Raw genomic sequence first — 26,671 nt, forward strand, 5'->3', positions numbered from 1 at the left:
CTTTTTTGTCCAACTATTCACCTGTGTAATGAATGTATTGTGTTTGTTTTTGGTCTTTCTTCAAATGGTTCAAATGGCTCTGAGCACTATGGGACTTAACATCTGTGGTCATCAGTCCCCTAGAACTTAGAACTAGTTAAACCTAACTAACCTAAGCACATCACACACGTCCATGCCCGAGGCAGGATTCGAACCTGGTGTTTCTGCACACCGGGTTAGCTAATCTTCATTTGTATTTGATCGGTTACTGCTGCTGTTCTTTGTATCTTCTAAGATTGTTTGTCGTATTGGCGTCCTATATTTTAATTTTATATGATATTGGCTAAGGGAGTTTAATATTTACAATTAGTTTCCCCTGCGATTTATACGTCTGTCCTGGGCAACGTGCCGTGAGGGTCTCACAGACTTCATGCCTCGTACCTGGAGTTTTGATCGGCCATTGCGCCGTAAGGCTCACTGTGTTTATAAGGCTAATAGCCTGCTTGTCCGCGGTGGCATGTCTGTACGAGGGCGAATGAAAAGTAATGCCTTCATCTTCGTTAATTGAGTTTGGATGGGAATATTTTAGTAAATCAAACGCAATTACCAATATTAACTTTTCCACATAATCACCAGCCAATTGGATATATTTCTGCCAACGGTGAACAAGTTTTCTGAAGCCATCACGGAAGAAGTCGACGCTCTGTTCCCGCAACCACAGTCTCACAGTTTTCTCAACGTCTTCATCAGGAGCATAATGATGTCCCCGCAGATCGTCGTTCATTATCGGGAACAGATGCAAGTCAGTGTGCTTTCATTTCAGGAGTCAGCATCCTGGGTACACATCGTGCACACATCTTCCGATAGCCAAGGAAAGCCATTGTGTATCCCACACGTTCTTGTGAAATGCCGACTGTGCTTGCAATTTTTCTCCAAGTGATACGACGATCGTTCTGAATCACTCTGCCAACATTTTGCTTGTGAAACTCGGTGGTTGTTGTCACAGGACGTCCAATTCTTTGTTTATCACGCAGGTCATATGTTCGCGCCTCAACATCTTTAAACTTACTAGTCCAATGACGCACAGTACTCACATCAACACCATCACCACAAACTGCTTTCATTCTCTGATGACTCTCCTTTGGGGTGACAACTTCTGCTGTCAAGAATTCAATGACTCCACTTTGCTGAAATCGCATTGACAGACCGTCTGCGCAGGGTTGCATACTTAACACTGTAACAACACAACTGGTCAATGCTAAGGCTTCCCGCCAACTGGAGCTGTGAAGAAGAGGCTACGGAAGAAGCCAGTACCTGCCGCACACCAATGCTGCCAACTGTTGAAGAGCTATGAAGGTGGAGGCATTACTTTTCAGTCAACCCTCGTACGTAAGCTTAAAGCCCCGTAAGATAGTTACTTATAAGCTTCTTGTACTCTTAACTAAATTTCGTGTAAATCCTGAAGCTACTTCACCCATCGTAAAACTTGTCTGCGTGGCCGCCGGCCGCTGGTTCTGTTATCCCGTATCCGTCTTAAATATGGTTTAAAGCTTTCTGCGAAGTTAAATTTTAATCACTTAAGATACATTAGTGTTGCTGTAAGCTGGTATTTAGGGAAGTGCGTAAAATTTAATTACTTGAAAGGGTTTCGCCGTGGTAAGCATTTATCATTGGGCCTTAAGCTATTTGTGGACTTGCTAAGTTATTTGTTTGATTAACTGAAGTTCTTGAGCCGTAACTATCTGTTAACTAGCAACGCCATGCGGCAACTAATAATTGGTGATGCAACTGCTTAGTACTTTAAATTATTTTGGTAAGAAAAGGAAGGCGATTTCATTTGTAGGTCTGCGAAAGTGGGGACAATTTCCCTTTAGTCACGACCTTGCAACCATGCGATTTAAGGATTGTATTAATCGATGTCTTGAGCCTTGGGGTTGAACTGTCTGATTTACTAATCACCAGTGCACTCGCTATTAAATTGTTTATTTTACTGATTGTAAGAAGTTCAGCAGTGTTTTTATGATAAACTACTATTCAAGTGTATACAGTTTAATTGACCCAGCAACTTACCACTCCCCAACCAACTCCCTAGCCCTTCAGTGGTAATTAAACAAATTTTTCAAACAAGTTCGGTTACTGAAGAATTATGATTTTAATCCTCGTTGTATGAAAACATCTCCAAGGAGGATGCATCAAAATTTCATCACATGGGACCACGGACTGCTTTATTTCGGGGTTTCATAACTACAGCTCGCGTCTGGAAACCCAGTGGGGATTGCAAAACTGCGCGGAGACAATACCGATCCATGGCATCATTTGTGATCAAGTTTTAGCATCGATATTTCAGGCAATGTTATCCTATACGTGGTAAGCGGCAAAGAGTGAGAAAAATATTTTAAATGTAACATGAGTCATTTTCCAATGGTTCTTGGGAACGATGTAGTTGCTAGATGATAGTATACATCAGATATTCTTGATGAAGCGAATATATTTGCTTCGAATGGTTATATGATCAGTATCATTCATCTAGTTGTTCGAAGGAATGTGAGAATATGTAACAGAGTGAATAGAAGGTCGATTATTACGCTACTAGGGTTAAAATTTCTCTTCATCACTCATCCAAGTTGTTTGAGAATTTTATTTACTCACGTTTTTCTTATTCGTTTCTGATTTATTTACCTTATTAAATTCCATATTCCCACATATTTTGACACCGGGAAAAATACAAATGAAAAAACCATAGAATGTATGTAGGAATCGAAAATGGGTCCTTCGTTTTCCATCCAGTTGTTTTGGTCGCTGGGCCAGCGCTACTTTTGTTGAAGGGCCGGAAGCCTGTAGGCACTTAAGCGACAGTCGTGAAAGTTTCTCAAGTTCTCGGAAAACGTTTGCGAACTATATACATGCTGACAAAAAAATGTTCATTTTCAAATTTCATAGGGTGTTTACTAATATGTGGGAATCCTCTGGGGGATGGACAGTGGACTTCAAAAGAAATAAAAAAGTTAAGATACATACATGGTCAATTTTTTTATTTTCTCAGTTAAAGACACTCTTATGTTGTTATATGTTTGCTCTGTTTCTGTTTTCAAACTTTCAGCTAAGCCAGCCACTGTGTCCAAGCGGTTCTAGGCGATTCAGTCCGGAACCGCGCTGCTGCTACGGTCGCAGGTTCAAATCCTGCCTTGGGCATGGATGTGTGTGATATCCTTAGGTTAGTTAGGTTTAAGTAGTTCTATGTCTAGGGGACTGATGACCTCAGACGTTGTGTCCCATAGTGCTTAGAGCCATTTGAACCATTTTTTTTTTTTCAGCTAACAAAGCAGAAAACTTACGATAAGACTGAGAAATACACAGGTAAAAACTTGCTAAATGTAGCCCACAAAACACATCAATAAATGTTAATAATACACAAACAGTTATACTGGAGACCTTAATGTTAGATATGTATTGATAAGTACAAAATAGTATATTACAACATTGACAGGTAGTTGAGACCAGACAGAACACGAAATATATCTTGTCAGTAAAATATTTTAATAATAGTAATTAGTCACAGTTTCGAAATTAAATGTATGCTCACCGTATTTGGCCGTTAAGGCTCACCTGATCTTTTCAGTTTCCTTCCGGTTTAGCTCGTCAGCTTCATCGTCGTGTACGGCAGTCTCAGCACTAACATTAATTGAAACTTTAATGTCGAGATTTATCTAGAGGGAGGAAATTGACCTATCACACCGAAAAGGAAATGAAAAAAATCTGAAGCGGCCCACAACGACTGAACTCTCTAATCATAGAGTTTATTTCGCATTTCGCAATTGTGATCATATTAGTTCATTAGTTAAAACTTACTAAGGATTGTTGCAGCCCTCTAAAAATATTGGTTCAAATGGCTCTGGGCACTATGGGACTTAACATCTCAGGACATCAGTCTCCTAGAAATTAGAAATACTTAAACCTAACTAACCTAAGGACATCACACAAATCCATGCCCGAGGCAGGATTCGAACCTGCGACCGTAGCGGTCGCACGGTTCCAGGCTGAAGCGCCTAGAACCGCTCGGCCACCAGCGGCCGGCTCGAAAGATATTATTTATGTCCTTACGTAATTTAAAATATTATGTAAAATCAAATGGAAAAGAAGTAAATGTTCGATTTCATTGGAGACAAGAAAATAATAGAAGATGATTAAACGGAGAATAAAGTAGCTACTTTAATGAGCCAGCGATAACAGATGCGAATGACAGATTGATATAGGCAAAGTATGCCAAAGTTCTCTAATACAGGGTTATTACAAATGATTGAAGCGATTTCACAGCTCTACAATAACTTTATTATTTGAGATATTTTCACAATGCTTTGCACACACATACAAAAACTCAAAAATTTTTTTAGGCATTCACAAATGTTCGATATGTGCCCCTTTAGTGATTCGGCAGACATCAAGTCGATAATCAAGTTCCTCCCACACTCGGCGCAGCATATCCCCATCAATGAGTTCGAAAGCATCGTTGATGCGAGCTCGCAGTTCTGGCACGTTTCTTGGCAGAGGAGGTTTAAACACTGAATCTTTCACATAACCCCACAGAAGGAAATCGCATGGGGTTAAGTCGGAGAGCGTGGAGGCTATGACATGAATTGCTGATCATGATCTCCACCACGACCGATCCATCGGTTTTCCAATCTCCTGTTTAAGAAATGCCGAACATCATGATGGAAGTGCGGCGGAGCACTGTCCTGTTGAAAGATGAAGTCGGCGCTGTCGGTCTCCAGTTGTGGCACGAGCCAATTATCCAACATGTCCAGATACACGTGTCCTGTAGCGTTTTTTTCGCAGAAGAAAAAGGGGCCGTAAACTTTAAACCGTGAGATTGCACAAAACACGTTAACTTTTGGTGAATTGCGAATTTGCTGCACGAATGCGTGAAGATTCTCACCGCCCAGATTCGCACATTGTGTCTGCTCACTTCACCATTAAGAAAAAATGTTGCTTCATCACTGAAAACAGGTTTCGCACTGAACGCATCCTCTAACATGAGCTGTTGCAACCGCGCCGAAAATTCAAAGCGTTTGACTTTGTCATCGGGTGTCAGGACTTGTAGCAATTGTAAACGGTAAGGCTTCTGCTTTAGCCTTTTCCGTAAGATTTTCCAAACCGTCGGCTGTGGTACGTTTAGCTCCCTGCTTGCTTTATTCGTCGACTTCCGCTGGCTACGCGTGAAACTTGCCCGCACGCGTTCAACCGTTTCTTCGCTCACTGCAGGCCGACCCGTTGATTTCCCCTTACAGAGGCATCCAGAAGCTTTAAACTGCGCATACCATCGCCGAATGGAGTTAGCAGTTGGTGGATCTTTGTTGAACTTCGTCCTGAAGTGTCATTGCACTGTCATGACTGACTGATGTGAGTGCATTTCAAGCACGACATATGCTTTCTCGGCTCCTGTCGCCATTTTGTCTCACTGCGCTCTCGAGCGCTCTGGCGGCAGAAACCTGAAGTGCGCCTTCAGCCGAACAAAACTTTATGAGTTTTTCTACGTATCTGTAGTGTGTCGTGACCATATGTGAATGAATGGAGCTACAGTGAATTTATGAAATCGCTTCAATCATTTGTAATAGCCCTGTATGAAAAATGCCAAATGGATATTCATGAGACAAAACGGAAAAAAGGGATAAAACTTAAAACAGTTGCGGTTCAAACGATATTATGTAGAAACGAACTATTGGTTACAAATAAGCAACATAAAAGCCATGCTATAATATCTGAGACGAGATTTATAAAAACAGTAAAAAAAGTAGATCGGATGGTAACAGTGATATTATGCACGAAACGAATATCTGTAGCTCAAGAATAAAACTTCGAGGCCACGGAAGAAATTGCTATGAGTACATTACAAGCCTGCATAGATACAGACTAACCATTGAATTTAAATCATTAAACCATTAAATTTAAAAAGAGGGGAAATCTAGATTGAATAAGTAGGAATGGGTAGCTATAACGTGGGATTATGAGAGCACCTGGAAACGGACGCGTATAAACATTCCTCTTTCGCCCCATGCACGAATAGACCAGGTAAGTAGTTGTCTAACATCTGATATAGGGTTGATAGAAGAGATAGAGAAGATCCAACGGAGAGCAGCACGCTTCGTTACAGGATCATTTAGTAATCGTGAAAGCGATACGGTGATGATAGATAAACTCCAGTGGAAGACTCTGCAGGAGAGACGCTCAGTAGCTCGGTACGGGCTTTTGTTGAAGTTTCGAGAACATACCTTCACCGAGGAGTCAAGCAGTATATTGCTCCCTCCTACGTATATCTCGCGAAGAGACCATGAGGATAAAATCAGAGAGATTAGAGCCCACACAGAGGCATACCGACAATCCTTCTTTCAACGAACAATACGAGACGGGAATAGAAGGGAGAACCGATAGAGGTACTCAAAGTACCCTACGCCACACACCGTCAGTTGACTTGCGGAGTATGGATGTAGATGTAGACGAGCGATTTTCACACCTTGTCTGAATAACACAAAAATAGGAAAATGTAAAACGCATGAAAAGTTTCGCGGTATGCGTGACGGTAGTGAACGGTTATTTTCTCGCTCGGCAGGAAGCGCGGAATGAGTGACCCTGGCAAGGCGGATGCGTTTAATTGCTTCTTGTGTCACAGCACGACGACACGACACGCTGAGCAGTCAGCTGCGTACACCGGCGTCACACAGAAAGCCGTCGCCGCAGTGCTGATCAGGAATACTCGTGATACGCCGAACTACAAACGCGGTGATTTCACTCCAACCAATGAGGAAATGCAATAATGCGTTCCGTTTATTAAATACTTAAGACAACTGCAACTTAACGGACTGTGTTGGTCACTGCCTTTGGGGGTCATGGTGAAAATTTTTTGCCTTTGCTTTGGTTTTGGATTTGATACAAGAGAAAATACAGGGCTATTACAAATGATTGAAGCGATTTCATAAATTCACTGTAGCTCCATTCATTGACGGTCACGATACACTACAGATACGTAGAAAAACTCATTAAGTTTTGTTCGGCTGAAGCCGCACTTCAGGTTTCTGCCGTCAGAGCGCTCGAGAGCTCAGTGAGACAAAATGGTGACAGGCGCCGAGAAAGCGTAGGGCGTGCTGGAAATGCACTCACATCAGTCAGTCATAACAGTGCAACCACACTTCAAGACGAAGTTCAACAAAGATCCACCAACTGCTAACTCCATTCGGCGATGGTATGCGCAGTTTAAAGCTTCTGGATGCCTCTGTAAGGGGAAACCAACGGGTCGGCCTGCAGTGAGCGAAGAAACGGTTGAACGCGTGCGGGCAAGTTTCACGCGTAGCCCGCGGAAAACTGGCTCATGGCACAACTGGAGACCGACAGCGCCAACTTCATCTTTCAACAGGATGATGCTCCACCGCATTCCATCATGATGTTCGGCATTTCTTAAACAGGACATTGGTAAACCGATGGATCGGTCATGGTGGAGATCATGATCAGCAATTCATGTCATGGCCTCCACACTCTCCCGACTTAACCCCATGCGATTTCTTTCTGTGGGGTTATGTGAAAGATTCAGTGTTTAAACCTCCTCTACCAAGAAACGTGCCAGAACTGCGAGCTCGCATCAACGATGCTTTCGAACTCATTGACGGGGACATGCTGCGCCGAGTGCGGGAGAACCTTGATTATCGGCTTGATGTCTGCCGAATCACTAAAGGAGCACATATCGAACATTTGTGAATGCCTATAAAAACTTTGAGTTTTCGTATGTGTGCAAAGCATTTTGAAAATATCTCAAATAATAAAGTTATTGTAGAGCTGTGAAATCGCTTCAATCATTTGTAATAACCCTGTACATGTCTCCTTTGATACTATTTCCTCAAAAGCATTGTCTTCTTGAATTTTGATGACTGTCATAAAAAGGTACAATAGGAAATGTATGCAGTAATTATGTTTTGTATTCTAGTGAATGCCATTTATTTGGCATGGGAAGGTGCGTGAAGGGGGGAAAGCACATAGAATAGGGGGTAAACGGTGAAATTTAGGTAGAAGTATCCTTACCGTAATGAAAAAAATTAGGAAAAGTGCCTGTAGGACTCGCGAACCGAGGGTTCCATATAAACCTAATTATGTATAATAGGTGGTTAATCCAACCTGAAAATTGAGAATCCCAATGATTTTTGCTGTTACCGATTAGCCGTCTGGTAGAATTTTGCGCAGAGCATAACTTACTCGTAGATAACACTTGGTTCAAGAATCATGAAAGAAGGTTGTATACATGGAAGAACCCTGGAGATACTAAAAGGTATCAGATTATATAATGGTATGACAGAGATTTAGGAACCAGGTTTTAAATTGTAAGACATTTCCAGGGGCAGATGTGGACTCTGACCACAATCTATTGGTTATGAACTGTAGATTAAAACTGAAGAAACTGCAAAAAGGTGGGAATTTAAGGAGATGGGACCTGGATAAACTGAAAGAACCAGAGGTTGTACAGAGTTTCAGGGAGAGCATAAGGGAACAATTGACAGGAATGGGGGAAAGAAATACAGTAGAAGAAAAATGGGTAGCTTTGAGGGATGAAATAGTGAAGGCAGCAGAGGAGCAAGTAGATAAAAAAGACGAGGGCTAGTAGAAACCCTTGGGTAACAGAAGAAATATTGAATTTAATTGATGAAAGGAGAAAATATAAAAATGCAGTAAATGAAGCAGGCAAAAAGGAATACAAACGTCTCAAAAATGAGATAGACAGGAAGTGCAAAATGGCTAAGCAGGGATGGCTAGAGGACAAATGTAAGGATGTAGAGGCTTATCTCACTAGGGGTAAAATAGATACTGCTTACAGGAAAATTAAAGAGACCTTTGGAGATAAGAGAACCACTTGTATGAATATCAAGAGCTCAGATCGAAACCCAGTTCTAAGCAAAGAAGGGAAAGCAGAAAGGTGGAAGGAGTATATAGAGGGTCTATACAAGGGCGACGTACTTGAGGACAATATTATGGAAATGGAAGAGGATATACATGAAGATGAAATGGGAGATATGATACTGCGTAGAGAGTTTGACAGAGCACTGAAAGACCTGAGTCGAAACAAGGGACCCGGAGCAGACAACCTTCCATTAGAACTACTGACAGCCTTAGGAGAGCCAGTCCTGACAAAACACTACCTCCTGGTGAGCAAGATGTATGAAACACGCGAAATACCCCCAGACTTAAAGAAGAATATAATAATTCCAATCCCAAAGAAAGCAGGTGTTGACAGATGTGAAAATTACCGAACTATCAGTTTAATAAGTCACAGCTGCAAAATACTAACGCGAATTCTTTACAGACGAATGGAAAAACTCATAGAAGCCGACCTCGAGGAAGATCAGTTTGGATTCCGTAGGAATGTTGGAACATGTGCGGCAATACTGACCCTACGACTTGTTGTTGTTGTTGTTGTTGTTGTTGTCTTCAGTCCTGAGACTGGTTTGATGCAGCTCTCCATGCTACTCTATCCTGTGCAAGCTTCTTCATCTCCCAGTACCAACTGCAACCTACATCCTTCTGAACCTGCTTAGTGTATTCATCTCTTGGTCTCCCCCTACGATTTTTACCCTCCACGCTGCTCTCCAATACTAAATTGGTGATCTCTTGATGCCTCAGAACATGTCCTACCAACCGATCCCTTCTTCTGGTCAAGTTGTGCCACAAACTTCTCGTCTCCCCAATCCTATTCAATACTTCCTCATTAGTTATGTGATCTACCCATCTAATCTTCAGCATTCTTCTGTAGCACCACATTTCGAAAGCTTCTATTCTCTTCTTGTCCAAACTATTTACCGTCCATGTTTCACCTCCGTACATGGCTACACTCCATACAAATACTTTCAGAAATGACTTCCTGATACTTAAATCTATACTCGAGGTTAACAAATTTTTATTCTTCAGAAACGCTTTCCTTGCCATTGCCAGTCTACATTTTATATCCTCTCTACTTCGACCATCATCAGTTATTTTGCTCCCCAAAGAGCAAAACACATTTACTACTTTAAGTGTCTCATTTCCTAATGTAATTCCCTCAGCATCACCCGACTTAATTCGACTACATTCCATTATCCTCGTTTTGCTTTTGTTGATGTTCATCTTATATCCTCCCTTCAAGACACCATCCATTCCGTTCAACTGCTCTTCCAAGTCCTTTGCTGTCTCCGACAGAATTACAATGTCATCGGCGAACCTCAAAGTTTTTATTTCTTCTCCATGGATTTTAATACCTACTCCATATTTTTCTTTTGTTTCCTTTACTGCTTGCTCAATATACAAATTGAATAACATCGGGGAGAGGCTACAACCCTGTCTAACTCCCTTGCCAACCACTGCTTCCCTTTCATGTCCCTCGACTCTTATAACTGTCATCTGGTTTCTGTACAAATTGTAAATAGCGTTTCGCTTTCTGTATTTTACCCCTGTCACCTTTAGAATTTGAAAGAGAGTATTCCAGTCAACATTGCCAAAAGCTTTCTATAAGTCTACAAATGCTAGAAACGTAGGTTTGCCTTTCCTTAATCTTTCTTCTAAGATAAGTCGTAAGGTCAGTATTGCCTCACGTGTTCCAGTATTTCTACGGAACACAAACTGATCTTCCCCGAGGTCGGCTTCTACTAGTTTTTCCATTTGTCTGTAAAGAATTCGTGTTAGTATTTTGCAACTGTGGCTTATTGAAGTGATTGTTCGGTAATTTTCACATCTGTCAACACCTGCTTTCTTTGGGATTGGAATTATTATATTCTTCTTGAAGTCTGAGGGAATTTCGCCTGTCTCATACATCTTGCTCACCATATGGTAGAGTTTTGTCAGGACTGGCTCTCCCAAGGCCATCAGTAGTTCCAATGGAATGTTGTCCACTCCGGGGGCCTTGTTTCGACTCAGGTCTTTCAGTGCTCTGTCAAACTCTTCACGCAGTATCGTATCTCCCATTTGGTCTTCATCTACATCCTCTTCCATTTCCATAATATTGTCCGCAAGTACATCGCCCTTGTATAGACCCTCTATATACTCCTTCCACCTTTCTGCTTTCCTTTCTTTGCTTAGAGCTGGGTTTCCATCTGAGTTCTTGATGTTCATACAAGTGGTTCTCGTATCTCCAAAGGTCTCTTTAATTTTCCTGTAGGCAGTATCTATCTTAACCCTAGTGAGATAAGCCTCTACATCCTTACATTTGTCCTCTAGCCATCCCTGCTTAGCCATTTTGGACTTCCTGTCGATCTCATTTTTGAGACGTTTGTATTCCTTTTTGCCTGCTTCATTTACTGCTTTTTTATATTTTCTCCTTTCATCAATTAAATACAATATTTCTTCTGTTACCCAAAGATTTCTACTAGCCCTCGTCTTTTTACCTACTTGATCCTCTGCTGCCTTCACTACTTCATCCCTCAAAGCTACCCATTCTTCTTCTACTGTATTTCTTTCCCCCATTCCTGTCAATTGTTCCCTTATGCTCTCCCTGAAACTCTCTACAACCTCTGGTTCTTTCAGTTTATCCAGGTCCCACCTCCTCAGATTCCCACCTTTTTGCAGTTTCTTCAGTTTTAATCTACAGGTCATAACCAATAGATTGTGGTCAGAGTCCACATCTGCCCCTAGAAATGTCTTCCAATTTAAAACCTGGTTCCGAAATCTCTGTCTTACCATTATATAATCTATCTGATACCTTTTAGTATCTCCAGGGTTCTTCCATGTATACAACCTTCTATCAGGATTCTTAAACCGTTAGCTATGATTAAGTTGTGCTCTGTGCAAAATTCTACCAGGCGGCATCCTCTTTCATTACTTAGCCCCAATCCATATTCACCTACTATGTTTCCTTCTCTCCCTTTTCCTTCACTCGAATTCCAGTCACCCATGACTATTAAATTTTCGTTTCCCTTCACTATCTGAATAATTTCTTTTATTCATCATACATTTCTTCAATTTCTTCGTCATTTGCAGAGATAGTTGGCATATAAACTTGTACTACTGTAGTAGGTGTGGGCTTCGTATCTATCTTGACCACAATAATGCGTTCACTATGCTGTTTGTAGTAGCTTACCCGCATTCCAATTTTCCTATTCATTATTAAACCTACTCCTGCATTACCCCTATTTGACTTTGTGTTTATAACCCTGTAGTCACCTGACCAGAAGTCTTGTTCCTCCTACCACCGAACTTCACTAATTTCCACTATATCTAACTTTAAACTATCCATTTACATTTTTAAATTTTCTAACCTACCTGCCCGATTAAGGGATTTGACATTCCACGCTCCGATCCGTAGAACGCCAGTTTTCTTTCTCCTGATAACGACATCTTCTTGGGTAGTCCCCGCCCGGAGATCCGAATGAGGGACTACTTTACCTCCGGAATATTTTACCCAAGAGGACGCCATCATCATTTAATCATACAGTAAAGCTGCATGCCCTCAGGAAAAATTACGGCCGTAGTTTCCCCTTGCTTTCAGCCGTTCGCAGTACCAGCACAGCAAGGCCGTTTTGGTTATTGTTACAAGGCCATATCAGTCAATCATCCAGACTGTTGCCCTTGCAACTACTGAAAAGGCTGCTGCCCCTCTTCAGGAACCACACGTTTGTCTGGCCTCTCAACAGATACCCCTCCGTTGTGGTTGTACCTACGGTACGGCTATCTGTATCGCTGAGGCACGCAAGCCTCACCACCAACGGCAAGGTTCATGGTTCATGGGGGGGGGGGGGGGGGGGGGGGGACGTCTTATGTTAGAAGAAAGATTAAGGAAAGGCAAACCTACGTTTCTAGCATTTGTAGACTTAGGGAAAGCTTTTGACAATGTTGACTGGAGTGCTCTCTTTCAGGTTCTGAGGGTGGCAGGGGTAAAATACAGAAAGCGAAAGGCTATTTACAATTTGTACAGAAACCAGATGGCAGTTATAAGAGTCGAGAGGCACGAAAGGGAAGCAGTGGTTGGGAAGGGAGTGAGACAGGGTTGTAGCCTATCCCCGATGTTGTTCAATCTGTATATTGAGCAAGCAATAAAGAAAACAAAAGAAAAGTTCGGAGTAGGTATTACAATCCATGGAGAAAAAATAAAAACTTTGAGGTTCGCCGACGACATTGTAATTCTGTCGGAGACAGCAAAGGGCTTGGAAGAGCAGCTGAACGGAATGGAGAGTGTCTTGAAAGGAGGGAATAAGGTGAACATCAACAAAAGCAAAACGAGGATAATGGAATGTAGTCGAATTAAGTCGGGTGATGCTGAGGGAATTAGATTAGGAAACGAGACACTTAAAGTAGAAAAGGAGTTTTGCTATTTGGGGAGCAAAATAACTGACGATGGTCGAAGTAGAGAGGATATAAAATGTAGACTGGGGATGGCAAGGAAAGCGTTTCTGAAGAATAAAAATTTGTTAACATCGAGTATAGATTTAAGTGTCAGGAAGTTGTTTCTGAAAGTATTTGTATGGAGTGTAGCCATTTATGTAAGTGAAACATGGACGATAAATAGTTTACACAAGTAAGAGAATAGAAGCTTTCGAAATGTGGTGCTACAGAAGAATGCTGAAGATTAGATGGGTAGATCACATAACTAATGAGGAGGTATTGAATAGAATTTGGGAGAAGAGGAGCTTGTGGCACAACTTGACTAGAAGAAGGGATCGGTTGGTAGGACATGTTCTGAGGCATCAAGGGATCACCAATTTAGTATTGGAGGGCAGCGTGGAGGGTAAAAATCGTAGAGGGAGGCCAAGAGATGAATACACTAAGCAGATTCAGAAGGATGTAGGCTGCAGTAGGTACTGGGAGATGAAGAAGCTTGCACAGGATAGAGTAGCATGGAGAGCTGCATCAAACCAGTCTCAGGACTGAAGACCGCAACAACAACAACAACAACAACCGATACAGGCAAGATGTACGTCTTCCCAGTCCTAAGAAAAAGGAGTGTTAACGTGATAGATACTTGGATAATTTTTTGCTTATGTTATAATTACAAATTAACAGTTTTCGCATCTTTTCCTTTGGTTGTACTGTGAAATCTCGCTTCTTGCCAAATTTTATGGTTCTACATCAACGGAAGGTGCCTTTTAGGTTTGCATAACTGTGTTTCTGGGTATAAATAATGTGATATAAATAGCCGTATTTTTTTGCATCGACTTTGTAGCTTCAGATCTTAATGTGTGTCACAAATTTCAACTTCATACGTCTAACAGTTTATGAGAAAAATTTTTTTCATCAGTCGGACACAAAGACAACAAAGTGAACCTTCCTGGCAGATGAAAACTGTGTGCCGGATCGAGACTCGAACCTTTGCCTTTCGCGGGCAAGTGCTCTACCAACTGAGCTACCCAAGCACGACTCTCGCCCCGTCCTCACAGCTTTACTTCAGCCAGTACCTCGTATCCTACCTTCCAAACTTTACATAAGCTCTCCTGCGAACCTTGCAGATCTAGCACTCCTGAAAGAAAGGATATTGCGGAGACCTGGCTTAGCCACAGCCTAGGGGATGTTTCCAGAATGAGATTTTCACTCTGCAGCGGAGTGTGCGCTGATATGAAACTTCCTGGCAGAGTAAAACTGTGTGCCGGACCGAGACTCGAACCTTGGCCTTTCGCGGGCAAGTGCTCTACCAGCGGAGCTACCCAAGCACGACTCACGCCCCGTCCTCACAGCTTTACTTCAGCCAGTACCTCGTCTCCTACCTTCCAAACTTTACAGAAGCTCTCCTGCGAACCGCTTTTGGAGAGCTTCTGTAAAGTTTGAAATGTAGGAGACGAGGTACTGGCTGAAGTAAAGCTGTGAGGACAGGGCGTGAGTCGTGCTTGGGTAGATCAGTTGGTAGAGCACTTGCCCGCGAAAGGCAAAGGTCCCGAGTTCGAGTCTCTGTTCTGCACACAGTTTTAATGTGCCAGGAAGTTTCATATCGGTGCACACTCCGCTGCAGCGTGAAAATCTCATTCAGGAGACAACAAAGTGGTCTTACACGGGTTCCGTTTCTACCGACTGAGGTAACCCTAAAAATGAAAATGGGAATTTATCTTGCTTTTTTAGATGTTAAATAAATTATATTAGGTAAGTTAAATTTTGTTTTTTAAATAACTGTAATTGTATTGCGTGCTTCGGTATAGCCAGTTTCACAAATTGTTAAGTAGATTAAAGAACAAATTTCATTGAAACTGACGGAGGAGGAGGAGGATATTGGCGTTTAACGTCCCGTCGACAACGAGGTCATTAGAGACGGAGCACAAGCTCGAATTAGGGAAGAATGGGAAAGGAAGTCGGCCGTGCCCTTTCAAAGGAACCATCCCGGCATTTGCCTGGAGTGATCTAGGGAAATCACGAAAAACTTAAATCAGGATGGCCGGACGCGGGATTGAACCGTCGTCCTCCCGAATGCGAGTCCAGTGTGCTAACCATTGCGCCACCTCGCTCGGTTGACACCGACGTGAAAGCTTAAATAAAGACAATGTCCGAAAGGTCTCTGCTTATCAGGTTAACAAACTCCTCTGTACGTTCAAGCTTCGGAAGGCCCAACGATACTGACCAGCCGGATCCAGTGGCCGAGCGGTTCCAGGCGCTACAGTCTGGAACCGCGCGACTGTTACTGTCGCAGGTTCTAATCCTGCCTCGGGCATGGATGTGTGTGATGTCCTTAGGGTAGTTAGGTTTAAGTAGTTCTAAGTTCTAGGGGACGGATGACCTCAGGAGTTAAGTCCCATAGTGCTTAGAACCATTTTTGATACTTACCGGCCACCGGATGCGGATACGGAGGGGCATGTGTTTAGCAAACCGCTCTCCCGGCCGTTGTCAGTTTGACCGGAGCCGTTATGTCTTCAGTCAAGTAGCTCCTCAATTGGCCTCACAAGGGTTGAGTACACCCTGCTTGACAACAGCGCTCTGCAGACCAAGACGGTCACCAATCTAATTGCTAGCCAAGCCCGACAGCTCTTAACTTCGGTGGTCTGGCGGGAACCGGTGTTACCATTGCGGCAAGGCCGTTTTCTTACATTAACGAAGGTAGTTTCTAAATTATCAAAATAAAATACCCACTCCCGCACACAGCTGGTGGTTTATATTTTAATGTCAACTTTCAACAACAGTCACAAGTGCAATTTACAGTTATTACCAACAGCGTCAACATATGCGAGGGAAGTTCTTGTTTCGTTTCATTTTAGCCAATCTTTTTTTCCAGCCTAGGGCAGGAACAGAAAAAGTAAAGTCGTATGGCATTTTTGTGTGTGGTTGACGTCTTAAATCTCCCCACAAAACCCTACAGACGCAGTATGATTATGATAAGACGTGAATTTTGTGGAACTTTCGACAGTGGCAACAGTGGGTGAATTTCAGTCTGGCGGTGGTCATTACGAACAGTCTATTGTCCTCTTTGCCAGTAGAGTAAGGTTTCATCTCCCATTATTTTTCAGCGTACAATTTTTCCCTTTTTTTTATGCTGTTGTACCTACGCAGGTTTTCAGTCTCCCACTCCTTTTTTTTATTCACTTCCGCCCGTCTTTAGAATGCTACAATGAATCTCTCTTCTATCTAATGGTATCCTTTTCAGCTTTAAGTAACCATTTTTAATTATGTTTTAGGACTGAAGGTGTCAAATATGGAAGTTTTTTATGTTGATATTGTGAATAAAATTATCGTAAGATACGCTCTGTATCATAATATCAGTTACAATGATTGTCCGGCATTATGTGCTGTTTTCCTTTCTTATTGTGTCCATGATTTGGGAATATATGTTGCTTTCTGTTGTCAATTAGATTCGATTTTTGTGAACAGCAAGTTATCCTACAACTCGAAACAAAATTTGTCAATATAGTGCACATTTCGCCAATGAAGGTCATTTCACTGTAATAAGTTGGGTAAACGGAGATGCTTGTTTACGTTTTGCTCTTGGATAGCAACAAAAACAAAAAAGCTTGATTGCTTAAAATTAAGCCGGCCGGGGTGACTGGGCGGTTCTAGGCGCTACAGTCTGGAACCGCGCGACCGCTACGGTCGCAGGTTCGAATCCTGCCTCGGGCATGGATATGTGTGATGTCGTTAGGTTAGTTAGGTTTAAGTAGTTCTAAGTTCAAGGGGACTGATGACCTCAGAAGCTAAGTCCCATAGTGCTCGGAGTCATTTGAATTAAAATGAAGTACAACTATAAACAACTAATATTCGAGGGATGTTGGAAACTGCCCATCAGTTCTAAATGCAGAAACACATTTTGCTGAGGTGCTGTATCGCTGCTCATTATTTCTTTGATGATATTAGACTCCTCTCGCAGGGGAACATTTTATTTCACTGCGGAAGTGCCTTCTTGAACGATGTTTTTGGGGAAAATTTCTAAGGAAGCTCTGAGAAACTTCGTAAATTCAGAAATGGGTATCAATAATGGGCGGAGTCTCGGCTATTTTTGGCCGTTATAATACAGCCATACTAAACTGATCATTGACTGGAAATGGCTACTCAGTGATCATTTTCAGCCATTTTTGGACTTCATGTTGCCAAACAATGGTTGACTTTCAATAGATGACAATGCGCCATGTCACTGGGCCACAATTGTTCGCAATTGTTTTGGAGAATATTCTGGACAATTCGAGAGAATGATTTAGCCACTGATGTCGCCCGACATGAATCCCATGGAACATTTATGGTACATAATCGCGAGGTGAATCCGTGCACAAAACCCTGCACCGATAACACTTTCGCAGCTATGGTTCAAATGGCTCTGAGCACTACGGGACTTAACATCTGAGGTCATCAGTCCCCTAGACTTAGAACTACTTCAACCTAACTAACCTAAGGACATCACACACATCCATGCCCGAGGCAGGATTCTAACCTGCGAGCGTAACAGCAGCGCGGTTCCGGACTGAAACGCCTAGAACCGCTCGCCAACAACGGCTGGCTGGCACTTATGGACGCCTCTAGAGGCAGCATGGTTCACTATTTCTGCGGGTTACTTCCAAGCCACGTCGAGTTGCTGCACTACTCGGGGCAAAATGAGATCCGATACGAAATTAAGAGGTACCCCACGACTTCTGTCATCTCAGTCTATGTGTCAACGTATTCCACGGAGGGCTACGAATAGTTCTGTCATTGTAACTGTCGAGTTACCATGCAGCAATCTACTTAATAAATAATGGTCTTCCTGACGTAAAAGAGAAAACTGCGCTTCGAAGTAAATAGCAGTTCTTGACCCACGCAAAAACAGAATCTGAAAACAGACTATTAACTCGAATGTTTAATCTGAATGACACATAGCCATGAATGCATCCGGTTATGGTTTTTCTCTACAGTCACTGCAGAATCGGCACAGTTCAAAATGGTTCAAAAGGCTCTGAGCACTATGGGACTTAACTTCTGAGGTCATCAGTCCCCTAGAACTTAGAACTACTTAAACCTAACTAACCTAAGGACATCAGACACATGAATGCCCGCGGCAGGATTCGAACCTACGACCGTAGCGATCGCGCGGTTCCAGACTGCAGCGCCTAGAACCGCTCGGCCACCTCGGCCGGCTGGACACAGTAAAGACATTTCGGAGCACCAGAACACATATCTTAATAACTCTTTGTTGCTGGAGTAAGCGAGCTTCGGGCCTTACATCTCTGCAATTGCGTTAGTTTCAAAACTAATCATCCCACCACGTGAAGACCATATACTTCCGTTAACATCTTCGGTCCCAAATGCCTGGTATCAGAGTGTTCTGTAAGGAGTACGTCTGTGGCCTGAAAGCTGGTACGCCAGAACAAAAGCGATGGCTGTTGTCATTAAAAGAATCGGTTTTCGGCTTTTTACTGTTATGTTCAGAAATAAACAGACACCAAACAAAGATTGAAAAATTCTAACACTCCTCAGACATCTGTATAATACGTTTCAAGGCACGTAGAATCATAACAACAAATAAAATAAGTAAATAAAATTAAGTCTGTGCTCTGTCCGCTGCTTTTATCGAAAAGTGATGAGTTGAATACCACAACAAATCTGTATTCTCTTATTCTTTCTAATTTTTTTTGAAACTATACTTAAAATCACGTTGTAATCGAAGGTCACACCACTATTTGGACATTAAGAATAGTGAGTGCTGAATGGTGAACAGTGAGGATGGCCAACTGAATTTTTCGTATTGGGCTGTCCGTTTCCAAGCGTTACAGCGAGATAAAGGAATGACGTACGACATCATCTGAACACAGGCGGTAGATCGGCTGCTTTCTGTTTGTATTGTAAACTTTAAATGAATTGTGAAGTTTGTAATTTATTGCTGTTGCCATAATTTTCTTTCTTTATTACCTTCATGGTAAATGATAACAGCCAAACAGATGCAGGATAAAGATTTACTGAAATCCTTGACCACGGTTTGTGTATATCTAAATATACCTTCATCAGAAGCAAAATTACACCTGAACAGGAAAACACCTTCATTAGCAAAAAACTTAGCAACATAACTGAGATAGAAGAGAAAAACAAACACAGCTTTAAGTAACCGTGAAAATTACCGAAGTATTACAAACACAAAACCTTTTAGTCACTAAAATCAAATCCTGCAGTGGAGATGCATAAAACAATCGTGCGAAAGGCGCCACCACTAGTTAAAATTAAAATATCACCTCCATCTGCACAGCATAATTATGAAAAGATGGTCGATGGGAACGCAGCATACTACCAGTATTTACCCTGTGAACTAGCGTGAAGAGAATGTGGAAGCACTAGGGCAGACAGTTTCACCGAGAGAGGGCACTTGTGGTATGCGCGAGACAGTCGCGCACATTTAAACCTGGGATACATACTCATGCGCGCCAAAATTTTAGGTTGTGCTAGTTCAAACCTTCTGTCTTAATAAATAAAACATATCAGAACCATTGAAAACACCTGCATACAATAGAAAATATGAACATCAATTTGGCTGTGTCCTAGCGGCAAGCAGGTGAAGCTTGCGCTAAGGAACATGTCCAACGAGAGAGGGCACCCGTGTTACGCGCAAGAATCTCGCGCAAAGTTAAAGGCTAGGATACATACTAACGAAAACGAACAAGATGTTGTTGAAAATCGAAACCATCTGCCATCATAAATAAAAAACATAACAGAATTATTTAAATCACACATACACATCGAAAACCGCGAACAACAGTAATCAAAAATACGTAATATCCCAACAAGACAGGAAAGGAGCATCTCACCAGCATCAACAGACAAGAAAACTAGCTTCTAGTCAACCAGACTATATTACGTCAGAGCAACAAGGGGTTTGAAACTATCCAAAAAAAATTTGTTTCTAGGCTGCACCTGTTCGTTAAGAATAAATCCATCTTTTTGAGATAGATGTTTAGAAATTTCTAATTCCTCGAACAGGTCCAGCTTGTAACCCTTACTCACTTCGTGGAGCAATTCTACGTCATCCAGTTTACACGGCGTATGTTGTAAGAGCAACCGATGTTCAGCAAACGTGGAATTTTACACGTTTTCCCCATTTTTACCTAGCATGTGTTCTTTATAGCTTACTTTAATGGGCCTACTTGTCTGTCCAACATAATAGTTGGGGCAGTAGTTACACGTAATTATGTAAACTCCGGATCTAATACCAAGTTCTTCTCGTGTCCCAGTGATAAGAATCACTCTTTGTGTCAAACTATTATTGACGGAAAAATCAACTCTGTAACCGTATTCCTTCTGTAGAAGTCTCCTTATCTTGTATGATACGTACCCCAAAAATGGAATAGAAATAAAGTTATTACCCTCACTCCTTATCGCCCTGTTATCTCCTAAGGTTGAACATTTTACAGCTGTTTTTTTCCTAACAATTTCGTCAGTTAACATAGGGTCGTATCCATTGTTCAAAATGGTTCAAATGGCTCTGAGCACTATGGGACTTAACATCTCAGGTCATCAGTCCACTAGAACTTAGAACTACTTAAACCTAACTGACCTAAGGACATCACACACATCCATGCCCGAGGCAGGATTCGAACCTGCGACCGTAGCGGTCGCGCGGTTCCAGACTGAAACGCCTAGAACCGCTCGGCCACCAGAGGCCGGCGTATCCATTGTTAATAGTTATGGATTTTACTGAAGTTATTCCTATTTCTAAACAATCCTTTTCTAAAGGTGTGTTTATTTACCGTGAAGATTTAACAGTTGATGCTTCAGCCATGTTTAAAATTTCGTTTCTTTATTATTCTATAGAAGTGCCAGAAAATAATATTTGCATTGAATTTGTAGCGTTAATTTCTTTATTCTGAATGTAAAACACATTTTGCAGCCAAATATATTTATTACTTTTTAACAGGAATTTTTGCTGACAAAACTGAAACTGTTCTTTCAAAAAATTGAAATGAACAATTTAGATAGTAGATGGCATGAAACTAAAGTATAGACCAGGGGAGGGCAGGTCTTGCTCAGTGCACTTACAGGCATACCGTCCAACAGGGCAAGCCACAAGGGAACACGTACATTATTCTTTTGGCAATAATAAACGAAGTATGGATAAGTCTTGCACAGAGCACGTGGGCGCACACCACATTTGATCGGCCACGCTACATGGCAAGAGGTACATTAAGGTCTCAGCGATTTTTATGTTTTGTGTTTGTTGCACTTCTCTACCTGTCGGCATTGTTATTAAAATAACACTGGTAGCCTTCACCGTTTTCTATAGCAACCCAATAGCTCTAAGCAATGGAAATTTTACGAATGAACATCACCCATTAAAAAGAATCTAAAATATTTGCGCTGCTGTGCTATGGCAAATTGATATGGCGGTTTTGTTGCCAGTTATGACTAAAAACTAAAAACCCTGTTATAACTGGGACAAGACAAATATCGAAAAATACCGGTTATTCAGAGCTGAAATAGTGGTATGGGTTTTAACTGGTCGGTTTTTCCCATCCGTTCCGAATAGTAGTTGTGATAGTGGAATAGTCACTGCACAACACGCATGGAAGTAAGTTCACCAGAATACTTCGTTCATGTGTTAACAATTTTCTGCATTTCGCAAAGGAAGGAGCGTTGTGTCATAGGAACTGTCCAGTGCTAAGTCAGAATTAAAGCAAGACACGAGCTCTTGCGGCAACGTGCCTGGATTCCGCAGCTAACTTGCCCAGAGCCTCCGCCGCTAGTGTTTATGGCGACCTTGAGGGACAGGTCCACGAGATAACCTTCGTCTCTCCCCTCTACACTCCACTCTCGTTCCAACACAATAGCATGCACATTCGTTTTCCTGCGAAACATCACGTACCAAGAATGCAGTGTCACTGTTTAATAACGCTCTGCAGAGGTTGGTAAGAAAACCGATTAATAAAACAGCTGAGCTAACACAGTCTATTTGAATCTGTTCTCCGTTTCACACTTGACATTTTAATGTGTTTTGTATCTATTGATAGTAGAGCTCAAGTGTTTCTACGCTTCAGAGTTACACAAAATGTGAACACAAAGTACGCATCACTTTCTTTCTCGACCGCTACGGTCGCAGGTTCGAATCCTGCCTCGGGCATGGATGTGCGTGATGTCCTTAGGTTAGTTAGGTTTAAGTAGTTCTAAGTTCTAGGGGACTGATGACCTCGGATGTTAAGTCCCATAGTGCTCAGAGCCATTTGAACCATCACTTTCTTTTTTCTATTTCTTTGGTACTGATGGCTACCTACATTGCATTGTCTGTGCAATGTATGTAGGTTCTACCATTGTGTGAGCTATCCTGTACGTGATATATCTTTATAAAGGTATCTCGCTAAAAAGGGTGTGCAACACTATTTATTATACACAACATTTCGTCAGTATTTTCTTGCTAGATGCTGCTTTCAAGTATAGTCTGTTTCTAGTTGTTTTTTGATATCATTAATAATATATGAATGAGAATTCGCAGAAAATATTAAAAAAAAGATAGAACTATTTTTTAAAACTGTAACAGATCCGATTTCATTACGTTTTCGGGGTGATATGGTCTGTTGACACGTGTAGCACTACGTAGAACACAGTAAAAACTAACCATGAACATGTGTCTCAAAAAGATACTTTAATATTCTACTTAAATTTACGCATATTACAACAGTACTGGTTAAGGTTCGTGTCTGTCTTAAGAAATTTATAGGACTTCACCCGTTTCCTGCTTTCGACATTTTGTTTTATTTCAAATAATAGTTCGCCACGAAGAGTTTCGGAAGCTCGCAGGTGTCTTCAGGTGATCATAAGTTATCATTACATTATTTTGTGCAGTAGTGACTCTTTTCAAATGCAACTTTTCTGCTGGGAGTGTTATACTGACTAATTAGAAAGAAACTACGCAAATTTCTTCAAACAGTGTTCCACTGGTGAATGATTTTTCATAAACAGGCGCAAAGTACTCTGAAAAAATTTGCAGCTATATCAAAACTATATAAATTAGCCCATATAACTTATCGTAACGTAAATTTTGATGAATATTGACGCCTGAACCAATCGGTAGCATCTGAATAACATAACAATATTTGACCAACAAAAAGCATTTGTAAGGAATAACTGTGCAGGTATGTCTGTGTTGGCGTTTTTGTGTTCAGTGTGGCAGAATCCGATTACATACTCCGACAATGCAGATGAAAAATGACACTTTGTCTCGTAATGTACAAATCATACAAACGATAGATTGAACTGATGTAAATTTTTGTTATTAGAAGCAAAAACTCGCCACCTAGCCTAAATGGCGCCCTCGGCAGAAGCACAATATTTGAAAGGAATGCATATTACACTAATAATAATAATAACGTATGAACATTTGAAGATGACAAAAGGTGCCCAAATATTACGTGCCGTACTACTATAGGAAACAGAAAAGCGAGTGTGGTATAAATATCGTGAAGTTTTCTACATAGGTTATTAATGTTGGTGTCCTGAAAGCAACTATTAATAGATCCTGTATTTTTCCATGGCACAAATAGGGTGATCAGCCCTCTGATTTGGGCGCCAACTTAAGCCGTTCCTGCAAAGACGAACGGATGTGGAAAGACCGGGTTTCACTCCTCACTTGCCGGGCCGAGTGGCCGAGCGGTTCTAGGCGCTACAAATGGCTCTGAGCACTATGCGACTTAACTTCTGAGGTCATCAGTCGCCTAGAACTTAGAACTAATTAAACCTAACTAACCTAAGGACATCACACACATCCATGCCCGAGGCAGGATTCGAACCTGTGACTGTAGCGGTCGCTCGGTTCCCGACTGTAGCGCGTAGAACCGCACAGCCACTTCGGTCGGCTAGGCGCTACAGTCTGGAACCGCGCGACCGCTACGGTCGCAGGTTCGAATCCTGCCTCGGGCATGGATGTGAGTGATATCCTTTTTGAACTCCTCACTTCCCTGCATCGTTGTCATCAACAGCGCGAATACAAAATAATACTCTCCATGCATTCAAAAGACATGTATTTATTTATATTTACGACACAAGACTCTCATTCCCCTTCGTTTACCATGGAAAATTGAGCAACTCACGTGAGTGAATGAAGCCTTCACATTCACTCGGCTTAAGTTCTAGGGAACATCCCAATCAACTGCTACATTTTAAAGACGTTTGGTGTACTTAAATATTGGCGAGATGGTCGTTGACTATCACTGAATGATGTGTCTTTCGATTATCCTACCACAAACTGAATAGTTTACAGATCTAACAAGTTAAGAACTATTAATCATCGAAGATATAATCTGTTTCTTAACCACAGTTCGCTCACACTAACTAACCATTCAGCATTTCACACTGTTGCTACAGTTACATAGGTTTAGAATCACACCCATTTCACTTTTTCCCCTCTAGCTGCCACAAACACCATATGCACAGCATCCCTACTCTGCCACACTATTACCGCAGTAAGATCCTATGCGATCAACCCAGCTTCCCACCCGTATCCCACATTTTTTCTCCGTTCCGTAGTTCCATTACAGCGGATTTTTTTTTCTTTTTTACTCGAAGTAGTGGAACCGAACTAAAAATCTTCAATATCGCCATCTTCGGCTGCATTACATCGCCATCCCAGATATCCATCGCCAAATGGAGATCGTTTAGTTCAATTCTTGAAATTCGTATTTTTTACCACCTTTTGGTACAAGTATGTTTATCCTCAGCTTGATTACTTTCAATAACAGTACGGTTGACGAGCAGATACTTTAAATCTGGCGGTCCATCTGCTTTCGGGGAATTAAGTAATAATAAAGAAATAAAGTTAGGTACACACTGCTTCCGATTTTCCTGGTTAAGCGGGCCGAAACTGTAAGGCTAACAGAAAACACATATAATCCAGAGTACAAATAGTTTTACAGGAAACTGCTGTTTACAAAAGACTATCACATGTTGCATTTGAAAGTCCAGTGCATTACTTACGCGTTACTCGCCACAAAGGGGAAACATAGTCACAAAATTGCAATTCGTATCAGTTGCTTTCTGTTCACTTTCGGGAGATAATCGTCAAGTTTTCTTCCGTATCCTTTTTCCATACACTTATGTTCTGACTGTGTTTCTCATTTTCTTAACAGTAAAACGTCGGTGAAATAGTCAGGAATGCGATACTGTTCTTGTCTGACGTATGTTTTGAAACAAACTCCTTGGTATGAACAAGTAGATGATGGAAGCAGCGATCTGTATGAACCGGTTAAAAAATGGTTCAAATGGCTCTGAGCACTATGGGACTTAACATCTGAGGTCATCAGTCCCCTAGAACTTAGAACTACTTAAACCTAACTAACCTAAGGACACCACACACATCCATGCCCGAGGCAGGATTCGAACCTGCGACCGTAGCGGTCGCGCGGTTCCAGACTGAAGCGCCTTTAACCGCGTGGCCACACTGGCCGGCGTATGAACCGGGATTTGAGCAGGTAGGTATCACGGATATTGCGAAGAAAGTGAATTCGGCGAAGGTAGAGAGCTAAATGTCGGCAGTACACGATCCCATTACGACGCACGTCGATGCACTGAAATGCATTGGTCTGTTACTGGAGTACGTAGGGCAAAATTCGCTTAACTGTTCCGATGTTTTAGAAATAAGAGATGAGTCATATGACGAACAGTGTATTATAAACGGAAGTACTTGTTCGTGTTATAAAAGAATACTTCAGGTTTCGATTATGTTAAGATTTTTTATTGATCACGGATAATCTGCAAACCGGGTAACGCGCACACTGCTGTATTCAACAGTCCTGAGATCACTGCGCGCCCGAAAACTGAGTGTAAACAAAGAGTTTGCTCACCTAAGCTGCATTCGGACAGCAGGCGGCGGCGTAGTGTTTGTGCAGCGCAACGCTCCCAGTCGACTGCCCAAGGCAGGACGCGCGCTGCCGTAATGAAGCGGGCACGTCACGTCATCACGTGCGCATACGCCTGGCGCTGCGCCAAAGGCTGAGCGAACCTTCTCAACGGTGATGTCTGAAAAATGGCGCGCTTGACATGTGTTCCCACAACGAGACGCAGTCGTAAAGTCTTGATTACCACAGCGAAAAAGTAAAGTAAATCATTTTATCAAGCAGGAAAGGGCACAGCAAGAAGTTGCAAATGACGTTTATTACGTATGTGGATTTCGGTCACGTGCGCCCATCTTCAGTGCTAAGAAAACATCAGAAGAACCAGTTACAATAAGGTAACGTGCATAAGCTTTAAATGTGACTCAGTCATAAAACACATACCAGTAAATGCAAGTTAAAACACTAAAGGCCGGCCGGTGTGGCCGTGCGGTTCTAGGCGCGTCAGTCTGGAACCG

At 41.9% G+C, this 26,671-nt stretch overlaps 1 protein-coding gene across 2 annotated transcripts in view; it reads right to left on the reverse strand.

Moving 5' to 3' along the window:
* Positions 1 to 26,249, reverse strand: part of LOC126191368 (cytochrome P450 6a2-like) — a 115,304-nt gene extending 89,055 nt beyond the window's left edge. For both annotated transcript variants that reach the window (XM_049932213.1, XM_049932212.1), the window contains exon 1: positions 26,166 to 26,249. The gene's annotated coding sequence lies outside the window, so the exon portion shown is untranslated. The remainder of the gene's footprint in view (positions 1 to 26,165) is intronic.
* Between the last annotated feature and the right edge of the window lie 422 nt (positions 26,250 to 26,671).

The sequence above is a fragment of the Schistocerca cancellata genome, chromosome 6, assembly GCF_023864275.1.
Source record: "Schistocerca cancellata isolate TAMUIC-IGC-003103 chromosome 6, iqSchCanc2.1, whole genome shotgun sequence".
Taxonomy (NCBI): domain Eukaryota; kingdom Metazoa; phylum Arthropoda; class Insecta; order Orthoptera; family Acrididae; genus Schistocerca; species Schistocerca cancellata.